A 9,104-nucleotide genomic window follows, 5' to 3' on the forward strand; every position below is an offset into this window, starting at 1 on the left:
CATTCCACAACGAATCACCAACATAAAATAATATGCAATAGAAAAGAAAGACCCAACTAATGTGAAACTAGAAGACACACATGTCCTCTATTAAGGTAGAGTCAAGGTAATGTAGAAAAATTGATTGCCGAACAACCAATTTTTCTTAAATCACCTCAAAATTACCTTATAAACTATACAATTACTTTTTTCTGATATTCCAAACCACTTGCCAACTGAAATTTCCTGAAATTGAATGCTCAATCAAGAAATTGAAAATGAAATTGGAAGTAGAAAAAAAATGGAAGGAAGAAAAATACCCAAAAAGTTCTTTGTATCATTATGAACCGAACGAACAAGCCCCAAAAAAGATGGGCAGTGGGATTCCCACTCAGATAAACTGCCTCCATGCTCACCAAAACATTCCTAACAAAGGATTCAGCTCCCTATCAACGATTATCACAACCCATATCTTTTAAATTCTTCAAAAACAATGCAATGAAATTAGAGCAGAAAAAAACAGAACAACAACTCTAAACAACAACAACTAAAAAATAAACCTTAACCCTTGATCCTTGCAATCCATTAGAACCGGCACTCGACAAGATCGAGAACAATCGATTCCCAGCTGCAGGTTTCAACATCGACAAAGAATTTCCGAGGGAAATGAAAATTTTGGAAATGGGTAGTGAAGTAAAATAAGGTTGAAACGATTTTGTTTGGAGAGTGAGAAAAATTATGGCCGGTTGGGAGAAAAGGGAAGACATGGAGTTCGATTTCTAGGGATTTTTCTTAATGATTGTTGGAAGAACAAAGAGATTGTGAGGAGATTTAAGGGTATCGTCACGAATGGCAGAATGTTAAATCACAAAAGACTATTGTTTTCTTGCTTCTTTATGGAAATGTTGTAGAAAGAGTAGAACGATGACATGGTTCACTTTGTTTTTCTATTTACAAAATAACCATTGACTTAAAAGGAAAGAATTTGCACCACAAATGACCATTAGAAAACAATATACATAAGAAAGAATAAAAAATACGCAGAAATTGAAAATGAAATTGAAAGTTGAAAATAAATGGAAGGAAGAAAAATACTCCAAAAGTTCCAAATGCATTACGATCAAGAGAAATTTGTATCAACATGAACTGATCGAATAAGCTCCAAAATGATTTTGCAGTGGGATTCCGACTCAGATAAGCAGTCTCCAGTCTTGCCAAAACGTTCCTAACAAAGGATCATCACACCCATAACTTTAAATTCTTAAAAAACAATGGAATTGACTCAAAGCAGAAGAAAACGAAAGAAAAACTCTAACCAACGATAAGAAGAAAATAAACCTTCACCCTTGATCCTTCCAATCCATTTGGGGTTCAACACTGGACATGATCGAGAACAATCAGTTTCCAGCTGCAGGTTTAGGCATGGACGAATATCTTCCAAGAAGGGAAACGAATTTTAGCGAAGTTTGATCTACCTGTTAGCAGTGTTCTTGTTTTTGTACGGAAATGTTGTAGAAAGAGTAGAACGATGAAATAAATCACTTTGTTTTTCTCTTTACAAAGTAACCAATGACTTAAGAAGAAGACATTGCACAACAAATGACCAATAGAAAATGATACGCAATAGAAAAGAATAAAAAAGAAAACAATATGCATTTTTGTTTTCAAATTCTTGGTCAAATCGCAATTCAGAAATGAAATTTGGTTCATTATCGACGATAATATGGTGAACTAAATAACATAAGTTTCAGAGTCATGGGAGAATAATAGCCTTGCTAATTGCTCAAACTCTGAATGTGAAGGCTTTTCCCATGTGAAGGAACCCAAAGAACCAGCCAAAGCAGCATGCTTCTTCCCAATGCAAGAACATTCAGTGTATCTTCTGATTATGTCCTGAATGCAGTAGGAAAAATGATATGAAGTTGTAATTCAAGCTAAGGTTTTGTTGCATAAACCAAAAACTTAGATGGATAAAACACAAAATGCATCATGTTCCTACCTTATGCCTACTACATTGCTAACAATACACTTACTGCACTCTCAGAGAAGGAACCAGAAATGGTTCTTGATGATCTGTTAAAATCTTTTGATGAAAATGTAATTAGTGCAAAGAGCGTTGATGATTCTAAAACAGAGGCACCTCATGCTAACTCGGATGTGCAATGCTTCTCTGAAGATGAAAAAGTAAATGAAGTTTCGAAAGATGATGATTTTGTGGAGATTTCTGCTGAGGAAATCAATGAATCTGACAAATCTTCTCTGCCTACTGAAGACTTGGATGTTACTGAAGTTCACAAATCGAGCATTGCAGAAGAATTTGGTATGGAATTTGAATCTCAACAAAATGAGTCTACCTGTGAATTGGAACATAAAATTGAAGAAGATGTTGAAGAAGAAAACACACGTGAATAACTCTGCTGAAGAACTGTCTCTTCCCCACGAAAATGTGGAAGAAGAAACTGAAGTTGATGGAGATGATGCCTTGAGCAGTGATGAAGAATCTTTGGAAGTGAAAGACGATCAAGATGAAAATGATCAGATCCCACAACCGGAAATGTAGCATCAGATGCTGACATTGAAGGAGACAAGAAGGAAACAAAAATGGAGAAAAGTTCCGTTCAAGCTGAAGAAGATGATACAATTATCAATAAGTCCACGGAGGAGTTCCCCGAGAATGTTTCTGATGATTTGGTTGATGTCAAGATCCAATGGAAAATGGAAGAAGAAACTCTTCCTAAAGACATAATTGTCGAAGCTATCGACTCACAACCAGAAATCCCAAATGCCATTGTTCAATGTGAGGAAGCTTTGGTGGAAATCACTATCACATCCTCCAACAACAATGCAGTTCAATCATTGGCAAACCAATTCCCTAGGCCAACAATAGAAGCCAAATCTCCCGTTGAAGAACAAACCATTAGTTTGCTAATGGACAACCCAGATGCTGAGGAAGAAGAAGCTGAAAAAGAACAGAACAAAGCAAAGTTCATTCAGTTAGTGGTGAAGAATGATAATACTAGCCTAAGGCAGCTGAGGAAGTTGTTCAAGGAAAAACTCCAACTTAACCATAAGAAGATGGAAAATAATAACATCAACACAAAAGTTGTTGGAGGTGGCGTGAAAGTGAGAACTGCTTTACAACCAGTGCCGGAAAACAGAATGACCGTGCATTAAAAGTCTAGAAAGAGAGAGCATTGTGCATGGTTCAAACTGTGGTTTGCCTCATGTTATTGATTTTGTGTTTGTTTTATTCTTTCCATGATGTATTTTGAGAGGAGGGAAAAATGAGGTAAATGATTAGTTTGTCTGAATTTTTGTTCATCAGTTCAATAATAAAAATGCTAGTAGTTTGTGTTTAAAAAAAAACAATACACTTACTGCAGCACCAAGATACAGGTTGTAGCCAAATTTCAGGAAAAAAATATATTCAGATTTTTGCATATCGAGAATTTGGTGAAACGCACCTTGAGTTTATTTACTCAACTAGTCCACGAGAATTTGTGATATGAACACTCTTGGCAGAGGTCCATTGACTCCATCACCATCATCAGCAGCATTAGAAATGGAGGGAGGTGAAAACCAAAATGCTTTCAACTTTTTGGCTGGGAATGATAATTCTTCTTTTGAGTATATCCAAAATACAGGTAAAATCTTGCTAATGAGTCAATCCCACGCCCATCCATCTAGTTCATCACAGAATACAAACACAACTTCAACATTAGTTACAGTAAAGAATTGATTGTTGACTCAACCAACATCAAGCAGCTTTTTTTATTTAACAATGTTGACTCAACTTAATTAGTATGCATTGTACAATAGAAGTAGAAGGCATTGTACAAATGAAGTAGAGTACATTGTACAAATGAAGTAGAGTACATTGTACAAATGAAGTAGAGTACTATTACAACTTCAACCATAATTATGTTCTACAGCCCAGCATTAGAAATTGAATAAAGAACCTTTGTTCACCTTTACCTAAAATACTAGCCTTTGTGTCCTCTCCACTTGATTTCTACTTTGGAATCATATTATTGTTAAACCATTTAATCACCCAAAAGCTTAAGCTGATGGGTTAAGATAAATTTTATATTGTATCACCTAGAATTCACTTCACTTTTGAACAAAAGGACCTCCTCAACTATCTACTCACTTTTGAACATACAACCTTGATAGAACACAGATGTGGTGTTTCTATTATATTGATATTTGAAACTCAATGTTACAATAAAAAGAAAATTACATAGAAATTACAAACAACAAACAAAGAAACCCTCCTACTCCGAAACACAAATAAACACAATTAAAAATACTACAATTAAAACCAAAAAAGGATCATGAGCCTTCTGCTTTCCCTATCTCTCATGGAGTATTGCAGGCCCTTCCTTTTACTAAAAACTGCCTGCCCTTTCCCATCTCCCTCTCGTTCATTTAACTTCCTGTTTTAGATAACTGTCATCTTTTTTAAGTAACTATTGTTAGTTCCTAAAGTGCCTTATTTTTCTTTCTTCTATTATAAGTAAATAACAATGGTGGCCTAACAGACCTCCTAAACTATTCACTCTAGACCATGTTAAATCACCAATTCATCCAAAAACTTATGAGGTAAATGTAATATTATATCTTCTAACCATTGTCAACTTAAATATGCTTTTGACCATAACCAGTGGGTTTGCTGAAATTGAATGATGAATCCATAAAATAAAAATGAAGTTGAAAGTAGAAAAAATGGAAGGAAGAAAAATACCCCAAAAGTTCTAAAAGCAATATGATCATAACAAATAATGGAAGGAAAAATTTTGGCCGGTGGGGAGAAAAGGGAAGACATGGGGTTCGGTTTACAGGGATTTTTCTTAATAATTGCTGGAAGAACAAAGAGGTTTGTGAGGAGATTTAAGGGTAACCACAAGAATGGCAGAATGCTAAATCCCAAAAGACTAAATGGTCAATCGAATGTTTTAGGCAGTTTGATCTTTAGCTGTTTTCTTGCTACTTTATGGAAATGTTGTAGAAAGAGTAGAACGATGACATAGTTCACTTTGTTTCTTTACGTACAAAATAACCATTGACTTAAATCAAAGACATTGCACCACAAATGACCATTAGAAAACAAAGTAGCCAATGACTTATGGAAATGGGGTAGAAAGAGTAGAATGATGATATAGTTAACTTTGTTTTTCTCTTTACAAAGTAGCCAATGACTTAAAAGAAAGACATTGCACAACTTGTGACCATTAGAAAATAATATACATAAGAAAGAATAAAAAATAAGCAGAAATTGAAAATGAAATTGGAAGTAGAAAAGAAATGGAAGAAAAATACCCCAAAACTTCAAAATGCAATATGATCATAACAAATTTGTATCATCATGAACAGATCGACCAAACTCCAAAACAGATTTTGCAGTGGGCTTCCGACTCAAATAAACAGCCTCCATGCTCACCAAAACGTTCCTAAGAAAGGATTCAGCTCCCTACCAACATGCATCACATCCCATAACTTTAATTTCTTCAGAAACAACGTAGTTAACTGAAGGTAAAAAAATCAGAACAAGAACACTAACCAACTTCTTAGGAATCAGCTCCCTACCTCCGAATGCGTCGGGTTCGTTCAGGATCAAAAGTTGCATAGGGAATCTTCACTCTTGGCTGAAGCAACAATAGCATGTAGAAAGTAGAAGAGTAAAGCTGGTTAGATCAGAATGCATCGGGTTCCTTCGGTATCAGAATTTGCGTAGGAAACTCTTCCCTCTTGGTTGAAGCAACAATTTCCAATAGAAAGTAGAAGAGTTAAACCAGTTAGATAAGAATGCGTCGGGTTCCTTCAGAATCAATACTTGCGTAGGAAACTCTTAACTCTTGGAGGAAGCAAAAATAACATGTAGAAACTCAAAAAGTTAAGTCGGTTAGGTCAAAATGCGTCGAGTTCCTTCGGAATCAGAATTTTCGTAAGGAACTCTTCACTCTTGGTCGAAGTAGGAATAGCCCGTTGGAAATAGATGAGTTAACACTTCAAAAATACTTCCTATAAAAAGTTATTATATATAGGGACAATCTTCCTTTGTGTTTGGACTGCACCCATGCATTTATAGCACAGGAGCATTCCTTTAGATCACATCGTATCCTTTAGAGATCACAGTTTGCTACCTTGATTTTCAACTTTTGTCGAGCCCTTTAGAGTTAGTTTGGTTTGAAATAGAGATTGTTGTCTAATGCGATCAAGGTTGTGAAATATCTCACTATATTTTTTTTAATGGAACATTTGATTAGAGAGTAAGGGTTTTGAGAGGTCTTGGGAGGAGATTGAGACCATTGCTGGTTTAAGGCATTTGTTAGTTAAAAACATTACTTTATCCCGTATATCTAAGACAAGCCAAGCTTATTTTCTTCTTAAAACATACTATAATTAGTCAAACAAAAAAATGTTAATAGTCAAATACATTTTTTATTTGACAATTAATTGTGTTAATTACAACAATAACTATAAAAATTGGTTATCATCCTGTTTTGTTTAAAAATCAAATCAAGAGTTTAACTAAATGGAATGCACTACAATGATGATTCTGCTATTATCAGTAATACACAAACCTTGCATATTGAGTGATGAGGATCTCGAAGATTGACCAGTAGATTATCACTTTCAAAATCAAAGTGCACAATATTCTTTCTGTGCAGGTGTTCCATTCTAAAAGCCGCATCCATAGCAATCAAGAGGCGCTTCCACTTTTCAAGACTCCTGCATCAATTGTATTTATGCTTAATCTAAGGGTGAAGATACATTATACTGCAACTAACTTCTAACAAATTAAATTAAACGTATGAAAAATGAGAACAATTGTTACTTTTCATTCTTCAACAAAGCATTTTTGAGCGAACCATTGGCCATATATTCTGTTACTGTGGCCACAGATCTCCCAGGCCCATCAAGCACGACACCATAAAAAGTACCACATTTGGGTGGTGCAAATCAGCAAACTTAATTGCTTCATTCTAAAAATCTTCTCACTGGTACAATATAAAACAACAAAAAGGACTTGAGTCAAGGAACAAAAAGAAAAATACACGAATAACAAAAGAAAAGAAAAGCCAGTTGCTTAAAATGAACAACCTTGCGATCTTGTTTAGAAGGCTTCCCAGCAAAACACCTATCATTGATTCGTTTTATAGCAACATCAGTCCCCTCCATTTTCCATGGTAAAAAGTGCCAAAGGTGCCGGACCCCAATTCTCTTAATTCTTCAAGGTCACTATTCTTTATTACCCGAAGGAAAGAAGAAAAAGAAAAAAAAAAGATGTTCGGATGGACAATTTAAACATAAGGTGCAACCTTAAGGTTAAAAATGGAAAACTAAGTATTACCTGCAAGCGGCCAAGGCCTTTTGACATTGGAAAACCAGGATTTGCTTTACCTGAAAGTCTTGTCCTGCCATCGTGGGCAAACATGAAACAAGAATAATTATGGCAAAAAACGTGACATATTCCCGTTGAATAGCCAAATGAATGATGTGTATGTTGCATCTTGTTTTGGAGAATGTTCAGCATTGTATTGGTGTCTTATTTACACTTTGTATAAATCAGTCAGATGTCTTGAATGGTGCTTTTGCATTGCTTTGTTTGCATTCCACTCTCAGATAATGGAAGACAATAAAAATAATCCTCTTGTTTTACTTGTGTTTTAGTATGCTTCCTTTTATCCATTGTTTGGAACTTTCCTTCAAATGGTTGAGCTTCTGGTGTCAAAGTACCATCACATTTGTTGTAATTTATTGAGCTCTTTAGTTATTTTATTACTCTAGTTGAATGGCATAACTTTCGTTTAAATATACATTCAAATCTAATCTTACTTTAACCACTAGTATATGTATGTATACGTGTAAACAAAATCTTGTAATATTGTGTTATCTTATTAACTATGTTGTGAAGTTTATGTAACATTTCACTTGATTGTACTTTTTTTTAAAATAGGACTTTTTTTTCATAATTTTTCAAACACAACTAATATCTACTTGGACTCCTTGTAAATGGAGTGTATTCTTGATTAACTTAAACACTTAAATTTTTTTACCACACATATCAATTACTAAAATTTCATAATATCAAAATTCAACATATCCATAAGTTAAAAAACATATTTTGTAATAATACTCGAAATTTGGGATGGGTAGTCTGGGTTGTTAGTGTTGTCAGTGTTAGAATACCCCTAGTGGTTTGTGTCAAAAAAGTCTCCTTTTAAAAGTTGAAAGATGCCCTTAAACTTTCGAAAACGGTTCAAAAATACCATTGTCTTTGGTTTTAGATGAAAGTCGCTAAAGTTTTGTTTAAAAAATAATCATCAACTATTGAAAAGTTCTGTTTAAAAAATATTGATGAATTATTGAAAGTTCCATAAATATCCTTTTAAGCTTAAAAAAAATTCAAAAATATGTTCATCAATCCAATTCATACACCTATTTCTTTACACTTATAATAAAAAGCCCATAGAAAGTAGAGAACTTTTCACTCTTGCCTGAAGCTACAATAGCCCGTAGAAAGTAGGAGAGTTAAGCTTGTTAGGTTAGAATGCGTCGGGTTCGTTTGGGATCAAAACTTGCATCAGAACTCTTCACTCACGGTCGAAGCTACAATAGCTGGTAGAAAGTAGGAGAGGTAAGCCTATTAAGTCATAATGCATTGGGTTCTTTCAGGATCAAACTTTCGTAGGAAACTCTTCACTCTCGACCGAAGCCACAATAACTTGTAGAAAGTAGGAAAGATAAGTTGGTCAGGTCAAAATGCGTCGGGTTCCTTCCGTATTAGTATTTGCGTAGGGAACTCTTCACTCTTGGTGAAAGCAACAATTTCCTGTAGAAAGAAGGTGAGTTGAAGCGATTAGATCATAATGCGATGGGTTCCTTCGGGATCAATACTTGCGTAGGGAACTCTTAACTCTTGGTGGAAGCAAAAATAGCCCGTAGAAAGTCGAAGATTTAAGCCAATTAGTTTAGAATGTGTCGAGTTCCTTCGGGTTCAAAATTTTCGTAGGGAACTCTTCACTCTTGGTCGAAGCAACAATGGCCGGTTGAAAGTAGAAGAGTTAAGCCAGTTAGGTCAGAATGCATGTTTGGTTCTTTAGATATCCGAACTTGCACAG

The 9,104-nt window shown here is 34.9% G+C and overlaps 1 long non-coding RNA gene across 1 annotated transcript; it reads right to left on the bottom strand.

Moving 5' to 3' along the window:
• Positions 1-6,458: 6,458 nt before the first annotated feature.
• Positions 6,459-7,533, bottom strand: LOC116402049. The gene is made up of 3 exons (XR_004214400.1): positions 7,084-7,533; positions 6,818-6,980; positions 6,459-6,711 (listed from the first exon to the last, which is right to left on the bottom strand). It is a non-coding gene; the product is annotated as an uncharacterized LOC116402049 (long non-coding RNA).
• Between the last annotated feature and the right edge of the window lie 1,571 nt (positions 7,534-9,104).

Source organism: Cucumis sativus, chromosome 2, assembly GCF_000004075.3.
Source record: "Cucumis sativus cultivar 9930 chromosome 2, Cucumber_9930_V3, whole genome shotgun sequence".
Taxonomy (NCBI): Eukaryota; Viridiplantae; Streptophyta; class Magnoliopsida; order Cucurbitales; family Cucurbitaceae; genus Cucumis; species Cucumis sativus.